Source organism: Nipponia nippon, unplaced genomic scaffold (assembly GCF_047370975.1).
Source record: "Nipponia nippon isolate SJK-2023a ecotype South Korea unplaced genomic scaffold, ASM4737097v1 scaffold_9, whole genome shotgun sequence".
Lineage (NCBI taxonomy): Eukaryota > Metazoa > Chordata > Aves > Pelecaniformes > Threskiornithidae > Nipponia > Nipponia nippon.
This window is the reverse complement of record NW_028262413.1, coordinates 10047855-10060473: the sequence shown is the minus strand read 5'-3', so window position 1 is coordinate 10060473 and position 12619 is coordinate 10047855. Positions and strand designations below refer to the sequence as shown.

The following is a 12619-nucleotide window of genomic DNA, read 5'->3' as shown; positions in this document are numbered from 1 at the left end:
TCTCCTAAGCTTCCTTTGTGTGGGTGTTGCCAGTGGCAAACCCGCTCCTGGTGCGGTTCCTGATGCTGGGCTGGCTGGTGGGTCAGGCACTTATTTGGATGCAATGTTTACTGTGGATGTTGAGGGGACCAACACTTAACCACATGGAGATGCTGCCCTGCCTTGGGCTGGGCGCTGTAGCCTGTAGCGAGAACCTCACAGGCTGAAAGCATTTGCTACCACAGCAGGAGCCAGTGCTGCTCTAGGCTGTGGTGGACTTTGCTGTCCTTGCTGATCACAGAGCCTCAACAGCTGCTCTGCAGGCAGAAGAGCAGGAATTTGGGGTGAGTCGGGGGGGCGGGTTTTGCTCTGTTGCCTGCCAGGTCTGTCCTTAATAGCTCTGTAGCCAGCCGAGGGAGCTGCAGGATGGGGCAGCCCGTCTTCAGCTGTGCCCTTGCAGGGCTCTGCATCCCATGCCCCCATCACTGGGCCTGGGCACCCACCGAAACCCTCCTGGGGTCCATTCCCTTCAGGATCTGCTCTATACTGAGCTCCCTGGTTCTTTGGCTACTATTTAAGGTCTGCTCGAAACAGATAGATGCAAGAAGTTGAAAGCTCCCTGATTAATGGCTGAGACTTTAATGCGTACTTGTGTACAAGTCCCTTAAATTTTAATCTAAAGATGTGGAAATGTTGGCTGCTTTTCTCTTTTCCCTTCATCTATCATAATGGAAAAACTTGCAGTAACCATCAGAATATTTAGAAATGAAATTGCTGATATAAATGTGCTCTGGCATAAGGCGCAAACAGCTGGAAAATGTGCTTTCTTCCGCAGTATTTTGAGGATGCGTAGCATCATTAAGGGCTATTCACTAGAGCTGGCACTGTGAGCTTATCCCATATGTCAGAAAACAAATGATCTGTCCCCACCTTTTGGTAGGGTATATCCCAAATGCGCAGTGGGCAGGTGACAGATCCCTTTCTCTGACAGACGTTCTGCCCATCAGCTCAGCCGTACCTCAAAAGGGATATGCAAGTAAATCCCTGCTACAGTAGCTGGCAGCAAGCATATTGAGAAACAGATGGTGCTGTGCTACAATTTTAGCTGCTGTAAGACCAATACATAATTTAGCAATACAGAAACATGAATTGTATTCCAGTGGTTGCTGTGTTCTTGTAGGGGTTTTAGTTGATTTAACAGTCGGCAGGAGAAAGGGGTAAAGGATATTATATGTAACTTTTTTTTTTACTCCCAGAGGATTTGAAATGTGGTATCCACTAATTTGTTTTTGAGTCCCTGAGTTTTTTCCCTTTGCCATTTCTGTGTGAAAGAGTTGTGAGCTGTGGTGTGTGTGCTGAAGGAGCTTGCTGCCTCTATGTGGAAGGGGCAGATGCCCCTGCATCCTGCCAAGGCCAGTTAGTGCATGGGGAGGGGTGGGAAGGACAGGGCTGTGTAGGGGAGGGACAGTCCCCTCTATCTGTGCCCCTAATGAGAGATGATGTTCTGTCTACAGGCAGCCTGTGGTACATTGGAGCCCCTTTCTACAGTCTACAGCTGTGCTTTTCCTATCCCCCAAGACCCTAGTCCTGGAGTTTTTCCCCACCCTAAAGCTACTGCCTGTCTCCTGACAGTTCCTCCAACCCTTTTCCCCCACTGTGGCCTGAATATCCTTGTTTGCCTCACTGAAGGATGATAAACATGTTTCAAATGTAGGGGGCAAGAGGCATACAGCAGCCTCAGCTTTGGTGGATGCTGAAGATGGGAGAGGACCTGGTGAGCCACCTGACATCCCATAGTCCACAGTGTCCTGTACTGAGAGGGGCAGGTGCATGTAATGAGAAAGAAGTTTGTTCCTTGTGTGGCATTTCAAGACTTGAGAAACAAGTATATGAGACACGAGGTAATGAAACTAGGTGTAGCAGGGCCCAGTCAGCAATAGCTGGAAGTCTTCCTTCTTCCTCCTGATGTAGTACTGGAGGAAGAGAAGGACTGGGTGCTCTGGTTTCCCTGGGCTTCATGTCCCCTGTTCTTTTCCCTTCCAACCACATGTGCAGGATGGGAGCAGGGCTCCTGGGAAGCATCTTCCAGCAGCAGCTGGGCAGGACAGTGTGACCTGCTGAAATAGGCAGGCAAAGGGCTTTTTGTGCTACAGTTTAGCCCATTAACCTGAATGAGAATAGCAGCTATTTTTTTAAATGTCAATTTGATCCTCTGACCTCAGAAAGGGCCTAATATGAGCACTCCAGCTCTGTTTCCAAACATCCTCTTCCTGCTCCAAATGGCTTCCTTTCCCTGGCTAACCTCACATCATGTCCTCTCCAAGGAGGATGGGAAAAATGCATTATAATTTTGCAGTCTTTGCAAATGAGGAATCATGCCCATGAAAACAAATACCCGTTAATTAGGACCATGAAATGCTGATTGAATCACAGCTCTGATAATGGCAAGGGCAGTTTGCAAGCCTGCTTTATATCCCAAAGTGGGGAAAAAAAAAAGAAATGAGAAGTTTTCTTTTAGAAAGCCATTGCAGCCACTCCTATCCATCTATTTAAAAGTTTCTCTGCCAACAGGTACTGCTCAGTTACTGCGTTGTTTCCATTTGAAGTACAAGGGGGAGACTGAAGTTATTGCCTAGGATAATTGTTAACAAATGCTGAATTCTCATTTGTGCCCATTATAGCAGGAATAACTCTTTTAAGCATATGAATGGTCTTGGATTGACCCCCATTAGGGAGTTTCTGTTGCTGCAGGAAGGCCAGAAGAGAGATGAGGAAACTGTGGGGAGCCTGGCTGGGGTAAAGCCCTGTTCCCAGTATGTCTACTCGCCTTCCCCCTCTGCCAAGGTGACTAGGGAAAAGTTTAAAGGGGTTAAACAGAACAAAACACTGGATCCAAACTATGTTTAAAAGCTGTTTTTTTTCTTTTGCTGAAGATGTTTTAACAGTCTGTGCTATCAACAGCCCTTTGGTAAAATCCACTCTCTGCTATCACCTCTCCCCTCTTATTCTCCCCAGTCAGCTACAAAACAAGTGACTCTGGTTTAGTAGTGGGCTGGGGTGACCAATCCCCCTGCACCCATGTCATCACCCTCTGCATACACTGGGATGTAAGGGGTTGCACAGCTTTACCTGATGGATCAGGCCATGGCTGTGGTGGCAGATGTGCTGGCGAGCCTCTGCTTGCCCGCAGAAATGGGCGAGACCAGCACTGTGCCACACACATGTCTGGTGGGGGACTGTGAGAAAGAGGTGAGATATGGGGAAACCTCGCCTGGCGGGGACAAGGCTCTGTGCCCGACACCTGCACCCTGCTTTCTGAAGGGGTGAGGTCCTGCTTTCCTCCTGCCTTGAACAGGCTGATTCAGCAGCTGGGGCCACAGACTGTGCAGCCATCCCCTCCATCCCCTCCGCCTTTCCCTCCTGCTTCCTTTCTCATTGTTTGTGTTTCCGAGTTTCCTGATGTCACTGCTCCCTGCCCTCGAGGCATCTGATAAAGTGTCAGGACTTTCTCTTGGTGCTTTTTTTTAAAAAGGGAGGGAAAATTGGCCTGGGACTCCTTGAGTTTGTTCTTGGAGGAGCTCTGCTCAGCTTGAACATGTAAAATATGTGTTTTCTTAACTTGGCCCGTCTTTCTTGGTGAGAAGAACTTTGAATTTATGTTAGTATCAATGCAGACTTCTTCTCCAAATACTGAAAGCTTCAGGGCAAATGCAAGGGTGGTAACTGGGGGAGGACTGACCTGTGTGGTGACTCCAGGACACGTGGACATCATGAAGTCCAAGGCAGAGTTTTGGTTCAGGCTTTCTATGCCAATATATATGTTGGCCCCAGCTGCATGGGTGATTGGTTCCTGACCCATCTGTGTTCCTGTATTCCCAGGGATGGGTAGAAAAAAAATTTAAAATTTTTAAAATTTTAATATAAATAACTTCAGATGGCTTGAGTAGCTAATGATTGCAAAATGCCTGCTGAGGCCAAGGACAGAAGAACTGAGCAATGGCAGGAGGAGCTGCGGGACATGGTGGTGAAGAGTCACTGTTGGGGGTCGGCCTGTTGGTGGGGCAGCGCGTGGAGCTCTCATGGCATGCCCGGCCTCACTGCGAGCCTATTGAAGACAGTTGGAGTCTTTCCATTGGTTTCAATGGCCTTTGGATCAAGCCCATGGCCTGCTGCTTGTTTATTTTGGAGGCCCTTTAAGGGTAAAAGCACCCTTTCAAAGCTGCTCTTTTTCCTTTTTCTTTGGTTCAGTTGCTCCTTGCACCCCATGGCCTCATGCCACTGGATGCACACCTACTTTCTGAACAGCTAGCAGCTTGTGTGCTTTGGAAAGCTTGCTTTAGTCCTGCTTGTAGCAATGTTTAGAGCCCTGTATAAGCAATGTGGTCCCTCTGTGGGGAAATGCCATGAGCTGTGCTTGACTTCTTTCCTTTTCCATGGTCAAACACTCAGCACCAAGGCCCACCTTCAAGAAATGCTTATGCCAGAGCTCATTTGCTCTGACACCAAAACAGTGATTTGCCTCCTTTCAGATTCTAGATGGTTATTCCCCATTTATTTGCCCAGAGCTGGCAAATGCGCACTGTATGGGTACTTTGTTAGTAAAATGAGGCACTAATTGCTGTAGCAAGAATGATACATTGTGAAATTGTTTTTTTTGCTTCCTAGCTTGAGAAGCACAGTTGCAGCAGACCTGCATTCTCAGAAAACATCACTCCATAGCACTGAGAGTGGCAACTTATATAAATCTACAGTACCAATTTCTTTTTGCCTCTTCTATTTACCAGGGATGTCTCTACTGCTTTGTGATTGTCCCTCTGCAAAAATTGGCTAGGAAGATGCACTGCTCTGCTTCAAAGCTCTGAACTGAACTCACCTGTGGCAGGTGGAACAAGACCTGTTGACTTCAGGTTGTGCTGAATCAAATCCAAAATAAAACTGGCGTGAGGACAGTTCTCTTACTCGAGTGGGGCTGGATGCTGGTGGTCCGGCCTGGGGGAGATGAGGCGAGTACTGTGGCCCTGGGAGAGCATCAGCTGCCTGTGCCATGCTGCTGCCCTCATCCCTGCTGACCTCTGCCAGCCACTGACAATGGGGATGGGGCTCAGTTACTTTAAACATGGATTTTGATGAAAAGCTTATATTGGTGTTGGTGCTTTGGTGTGCCAAATACTGAATGGACACAGAAATGAATTTTGTTCTGCTGGGTTTATGGTCTGAAACTGGGGGTAGGGAGAAGAAGAACAAAGGTGTCCCAAAATAATCTCTTTGTTCCTGTTTATTAGGATGTAGTAATCTAAACTCTGTCACTTGAGCATGTACGCAGGGAAGGACAAGTCCTTTCCTGGGTGTACACCTTTCCTAGGCTAGGCATGACCCATAAAGACTAATCAAGGGCAGAGCATTGCTCTGAGTCATGATTTTTCTGGAGGCTACAGCATCCTGGGTTACTCATCCCGATACAATGAATGCACTGAGGATGTAATTATAATAGTTAGACATCATTTATTCTCACTCTTTAAAAGATTCTCGCCAGGAGACTGATAGGTTTGGGTTGTATTTTTGTCTTTGTGGACATATATCGTGCAAAATGCTGAAACTTTACTATCTCATTTATGCTGCCTCTTACAGCGTTGTAGATCTCTGCCCAGTACTTAGGTTATGTAGTAATTCTACCCCATTTGCCATAGATTAACAAGGCTATAAAATAATCAAAGCTGGGGCAGCCCTGGATTTTCATGCTCCTCATGTATTTATACCTACCACAAAATACTTCATCCAAAAGTAATTAGCTGACTTCTTCAGGCTCCCTTTAATACTCCCTGTCAGCTCAAAATGCTGGAGACACTGCCCCATTTTTGGCTGTAACAGCAGCAGGGCGATGCCAGCATCCATCGTGGACTGGTGCCCGACAGAAGCCGAGCAGGTTTGGTACCTATTGGGGAGTGTGGTGCCTGCCCGAGTGAGCAGTGGGCGAGTCAGGGAAGAAATCCTCCTGCTGCTGCTGGCACTGTGGGAAGCGCAGGACAAACCAGTGGGGCTGGATGCGTTGCCCTACCTGGCACTCCAGCCCCTTGGTCCTCCAGACTTTGAACCTACCATTCCTCTGATAAGACCTAAAAGCATTTTATGGCTCTAGTAAGGTGATGGATGGGAAAAGTGGCATCCATTACTAAAATGCAAACCACGGAGAGGCATGTGGTGTTGCTCTGAGGTGCTGGGAAGCTGCTGAAGCAGGTCTAGGTGGGAGGTGGAGGGGACTGTGCTGACCCACCTGAATATTTGGGCATGTGAGGTGGAAATTTTGTCAGAATGGTGTGTCAGTGCACCAAACCTATTATAATTTCGCCATCAAAACTAGGATGCTAAAAGTATTTTGTGTGCTTTGTTACTCCCCTGCCAGTTTGGGGGAGGTAGAGGTATGAGTCCGCTGAGACTGCAGGCGTAGAGGGGAAAATGTGGTTTTGTCCCTTCTTATCATTTATTTGTGGCATGTGACAGCTGTCTTCCTCTGCTCTGCAGGGTCTCAACCCCACTTCTGCAGAGGCTCCTTGTCTCTTTTCAGGCTTGGGGACCATCTCCATGGTCTGGTTATTGGGAGAGGAGGTATGTGCACAGTCTGCATGTGAGTGAGTGACCTGCTATGGGGCTGGATATTAGGAAGGCAAAATCAGCAGCTTGGAGAGAAATCGCTCCTCCTGCCACAATTTCCAAAGGCAGTCACAGCCTCTCCTCTGTCCCATCACTTCCCACGGGCCATACCTGCAAGTGCGGAGGTCGGGGGGTCCTCCCTCTCGCAAGGGCCTGGCCCGGCAGCAGGCTTGTGCAGTGTGAATCACTTCCTCCAGCAGTGCTATCACCGCCCTGGTCACAGTGTGGCTCTGGGCAAAGCCCTCTCCAGGAAAGGCGGTGGTGGTGGTGTTGCTTTCTCTGCAGCCCTAAGGATGCCCCAGGTTTCCACCCTGTACTGGTTTGCTCTCTCGTTTCCTCCAGATGTGACTTGGGAGTAGCACTTGAGTGCAGGATGATTTCCCATGTCACTAGTGGTAACTCTCCTCTCCTGATGAAGCTTTTCCTGAGAAGGAAGCCCTTCCCACCAAGCAGAGAAGAGGATCTCTAGGCTCCTGCCTCATCCTGAAGCATCGTCACATTAATCCCATGGCCCTCCCAACACACCATACTGTGTCCCTGGGGCAGGTCTGCCCCGGAGAGCTGCAGACAGCAGCACTGGTGACTGAGCAGATGGCAACATTCCTGCAGGTTCCCAGCCTGCTCAGCTTGCCATCACCTGCGCTGCTGAGAAAGGGCATAAAGATGCAGTTTGTCTGAAAGCATTTGCAGACTCCATGTGTGTAATAGAAACAAATCCTCTTTCAGCTGGGAATCTAACTTTTCTCATGTTTTTTCATTCTTCTTTCCCCAGAAGTCTGGGGTGGTGTTTCCCCTCATTACGTATCTTCTCTATGCAAACTGACTTCATGGTGCTATAGACTTCTACTGACTTAGAAATATGTGTGTATAAAAAATTTAAATACAATTTGTATATAGGTATATGTTAAATAGTGGCATTCATTAAAGATGTACTCACTGCTGCCAAATTGCACGTAGACTTCTTGAACTACATCCTCACGTGATTATACAGGTATGGACATGTGAGGTTTCACTGAAGTCAGTGGAGCTGTGCCAAATTACACCCCTGATGCACTGGCCATAAGGTACTGGAGGAGCTAGATTTGTGTTATAAAACCTGGGTGGTATGTTCTGATGGGGATAGCATGGTAGTGAAAGATGATAAACTGACTTGTGAAACTGGAGCATGTGCTACTTGTTTTGAACCTGACCTGATTTTGTAGTTCTAGGTATGGTGGATATGAAAGCTTGCTGTTCGAGGAATCAGACTGCAAGCTGTTTAATCATTTATGAAGTTAAAAGGCAGTAGCACTTCATTTCTGATGTGAAGTGCTAATTAGTTTACTATGGGATACACACTGTAGGAAACTTACGTTTCTGGCACAGTGGCTGGTTTATCTTTCAAAATGTGTTTATTTGTCAGGGCACTGTTTGTATCATTAGTGTAGAGCAATATATGTACAGCCCGAGCTCTCTTGAGAGGAGGGAAGCAGGTAGCACCTCATTTAGAAGTATGTAAGGCTGCTGTTAAATGAGCTTATTAAAGGCTGTGCCTCATCCAGAGAGGAGGGCAGTGGGCACCAAAGCCTCCCTCTGCAGCTGTGGATCATTTTGGGTAGAGTTGTGGCTTTCAGCTATATTCAGCCACTTGACTTTGGGGTAGTTCAGTGGGCAAAAGCTGGGAATTGAAATTCCTGGTGCAGCACCTGGGGCTGGGGAGTGGGTGTTCAAATACCTACATCGGATGCTGTTATTAGCCTTAGAGGAGGGTGGCATGGCTCTTTCATGCAGATTTCATTTGCTTTCTAAATTAATGTTTGGTAATGTGAATGGTGGTAGATAAATCTTTGTGGAACTGTAGACTTATTTCTGAGAGGTCCTCAAAATTCATGCTAATATAAAGGATTAACATAGGTTAGTTAGAAATATCTTGTGATTTTTTTTTTAATCATCTCAAAGAACCAAATTGGTTTGCAAACACCTTTTACCAGAAGTTGAGTCTTGCTTCAAAAACTCTTGATCAGGGCAGGTTGGATTACAGACATAGCCTATGCACCGGTGCTGCTTTTTAAGCATCTTATGTACTGAGAGGTTACAACATCAAAGAGAAGGTGCCTGATGACTGTATTTAACTTTATCTTTAAGTTGGTAATTAAGGGCCAGAGTATAGCAAAAATGATTTTTGAAAAGTCACTTCATCTTTATTTGGGGTTAATTGCATTAATGCTCACAGCTTCACAGTCTTGTTTCATGACAGGAATTTTTAAAAAAAAGCGTTAGTGATATGCAGCTTCAGCGTTGTCTGAGAAAGCCCTAATTCCCAAGTAATCAGGTTGGTCATGCTCATGAAAACTCCTATAAATCAGCACCTTTGGGCATTTTTTAAATGTATTTTTGAAAGCAGTGTGATCATGTGCTGTTGGCTTGTAACTGGAGCAAAATGGGGAAATTTTGATGAAAATCTACACATGGATTTGTGCAAAAAGCAGAAATGTGTCTGGCTGTAGCAGGTGAGGTGGGATTGCAGCTGGTTTCTGGTGGGAATTCAGTGGACAATGTGGTACCACAGCCCTTTGGGTCCTAGCGTGGGCCTCGACAATGCATATCATTGCCCTGAGACATTGCCCCAGGGTATCAGGGCTTGAGAGTTTGAGCCCTTGGAGTTGAGGTAACAGCAGATTTCAAAATAGTGATGTGTGCCATGAAACAGAACTGTTTCTCATAACCTTGTGAGGGCTAAGTGGTTTTTTTGGTCTTTGAACTTTACCATTTGCTCTACAGAATATTATGAATATTGGTTGCAATCATGTGTAGTCAATATACAAGGACAAATTATGGATTAAAGTGTGTTTTAAAGCACCAGTTAGGACAGACATCTGTTAGGCCATATAATTAGGCATTTTGTGCATCTGCACTCACCTTTTACTGTTGAAGGTTCAGAGACCAAAAATGATCAAAGCTTTAATTTCATTACCTGCCACCAGGGACTTCGTGTGTGTCCTTTTTTCCTACATGTCTAATCAAATGTTGTATCTAGGGGCAATACTGCTTTGTAGATATCAGGGAAGATTGATGCTCTTGTCCTGTGGTCTCATAGGCAGATGAATTCTCTATTCATGTGAACTTCATATAAGCCTTTTTGAAAAGAAAAGCAGCATTTCAGCTAAGCCTTGTTCTGTTCATTTTGGCACAGAAAACATGCAAGGAAGCCTGAGAATCCACTTGGGATCGTTTTTTCCTATTATGTTGATAGCAAACCTTTGTTCTCTTTTTAATATTCATTATTCTGGAAGTACGATCAATAATGTAAGGAAAAGCATGAATCTGCCACACATCAAGTTTTCTGTCTTCTTTCTAAGTGATGTTCTCCTTAAATTCCTGTTGTGTAACCTTATTCCTTACCAGAAATGAATGCCCTGTTGTTCATGACTGTACATCAAATAGATTTGCAGTACCTGTCTCCTGTGTTCCCTTGAAAGTGGTACATACATCTACAAGGACTCTTCCTGAGATATGTCTCCCCACACCCTGCTTCCTCATAGAATAAAGACCTGAATACTACAGTCTTTGGAAACCATCTGGGTATCCTACTGGCTTTCCCTTGCTGAATTTTGTGTGATCTCTGTTCTGACTCTGAGGAGCCTGGATATTATGTAGGTACTTCAAATTAACCCACCTGCAATGAGGTTCTGAAAGTGGAAGTCAATAAAAGAATAAGATTGATTTGAATGGGTAATTCATCATCTGCATATTAAAACACCAAAAGAATTCTAAATTGCATTTAGTTCTTAGCATCATAAACTTTCTTTGTGCTTTTTTGTTTTGTGGGTGTTCAATGCTATGCCCCAGGTCCAAGGGACAGTGCATCATGGTGTGATTACTGCCTCATGTACTTGGGTCAACTGGGAAGGTGAAGTCCAGGTGGCACTTGCTTTGTATTTCTTTTATCACCTGCTTTGTTTTCAGAAGGGATGACAAGGTGTGTGTGAAGCTTTTATTCATGAGACTGGACTTGAAGTCCATGTACCCTAAGTAAGGGTGGGGCAAAGGTTCTTGCCTTGCTCTAGCCTACACGTGGAGCTGTAACTTTACTATAAGAGCGTAAAGCCTGCACAAGGTAATAGAAATATTGATGGGTAAAGCAGTTGGGAGCACTGAGGAGAGAGGGCCTGAGTACATATGGCTCTGTCTTCTGAGATGGAGCTATCTGAGGCCATTGCTCAGGCACACAGTAACTTGCAAAGCGTAAAGAGTAACTGTGCAAAATGTCCAAGTTCTTATTTAGAGATACCATGGATCATAGACCAACTTAGGAAAAAAAAATCCTTTGTGCTGTGTTAAAGGAGAAAATCCTCATCCTTTATTTTTCCACTCTAATTAGGTGATAAGGAAAACAAAAAGGCACTGAAGGCAACAGGCACAGGAGAAGCATTTAAGCTTTTTGAAGTGGGCTGGCTGGATTTTCCTGGCTCAGGACGGGGCTGTTCCCTGCACTATTTAACTACAAAGCTCCTTTTCTTTTCAAAATGGAGCTCAAAAATTGGATTTTCTTTTTTTACCTCTGTGTTTAAATTTGGATATGACTTGACCATAACACATAGATGCCATTGGAGATTTTCCTGGCTGGTTCCTCTCCAAAGCAGTGTCATCTGAGGGAATGGCAATTGCCTGCTGCTGAGCCTGGCACTGGCTTAGGTTACTGGAATAACTCTCTGTAGATATTTGTCACCACGCTCTCCTGGTGGAAAACAAACTTTTTCCATTTTGTACATTCGTGTTGATGTTAAAGTTCTCTAAATGCAGAACAGTGATAATGAGCACCACTGGAGGAGGAGGAAGACTTCCTTGTGGCCACAGGCTCTAAGACAGCATTCGGAGGAATAAACTCTTGGGGTGGATTTATGGATGCTGGATTTCAATTGTAGAGCCTGAGTCTTTGCTTGCCTCTTGTTATAACAAGCCATATCTCTCTCTGCGCTGGCTCACTTTGTAACTGCTTCTAACAATGTTTGAAATATAGTTGTTGTTTTCCCTGTGTGAAAGCAGGGCTTGGAGAGATTTAAACTCCCTGGCAGCAACATAGCCAATAGATATCAGCACCAAGGGGAGCAGAGTTGCTCTTGCTTCGTTACGTGTAAGAGGAAAAAGTGTGATGCTTGGAGACGCACAGGTCCAAAGCCGGTCTAAAATGGGCAGTCATCTGTCTACAGAATTACATCACCCCCAGCTACGACATGGGAGCTGACTGTGTATGAGCGTAGGCTCTTGCAATACAAAGGAGGTTGCTAAATATGGAATTAAATAAGTTTTGTGAACACTTGTACTGTGCTATGAGCATGCAGGGTGTCTTCCTCCCATGAAGAGCATTCGGGACAGTGACGCTGGTGTAGAGGCCATTTGCAGACAGTGCCTTTGGGGAAGCGGTACCAGCAACACCATGGGATGTTAGCTCTCCCATGCAGCCTTTATGCAAGCTGTTCCTGCCTCCTTTTCCTTCGTTTCATTGTACGAGAGAGACTACTTCTACAGAGAGGTTGCTCTTGCTGATGGTTTTAGCCAAAAATCTACTCTTTGAGGAGTTTCTTCAGCAAGGTGCTGATGGTGGCATGTGGGGGCCCCCCACAGCTTCTGTCCCACAATGCTTAAGAAATGTTAAATCCTTTGAGGGGTCTTAGAAAGATTAATTGCCTGTTAACTTCCACCTTCTCTTAGCTTTTAATAGGAAAGAGCTCACAAATGAAAGGTGCAGCTTGCTGGCATTAACAGCTTGAGCCCCAGAAGGGCAGGGTGCTGCTTAATTTTATACTGACTGTCAAGGCAAGGCTGGATTCTCTTGTGGGCTATTATTTCAGTGTTTATTTGCTGTGGGCTGTTTGTGAAGAGCTCAGCTAGCATGAGCAGCTTTGTTTTTCTCATGCAGCAAGTGCTGTGTTAATGGAGTTATGTTAGTTTAAGAGTAGAGCAAAATTGTCTCTTCAGCAGGTGTCGAGCGTTTAATTGGTGCGATGCAACA

The 12619-nt window shown here is 45.6% G+C and overlaps 1 protein-coding gene across 2 annotated transcripts in view; it reads left to right on the top strand.

Annotated features, from left to right (window-relative positions):
* FRMD4B (FERM domain containing 4B) overlaps positions 1 to 12619 on the top strand; it is a 144760-nt gene that overhangs the window by 46127 nt on the left and 86014 nt on the right. The gene's annotated exons all lie outside the window — the stretch shown is intronic.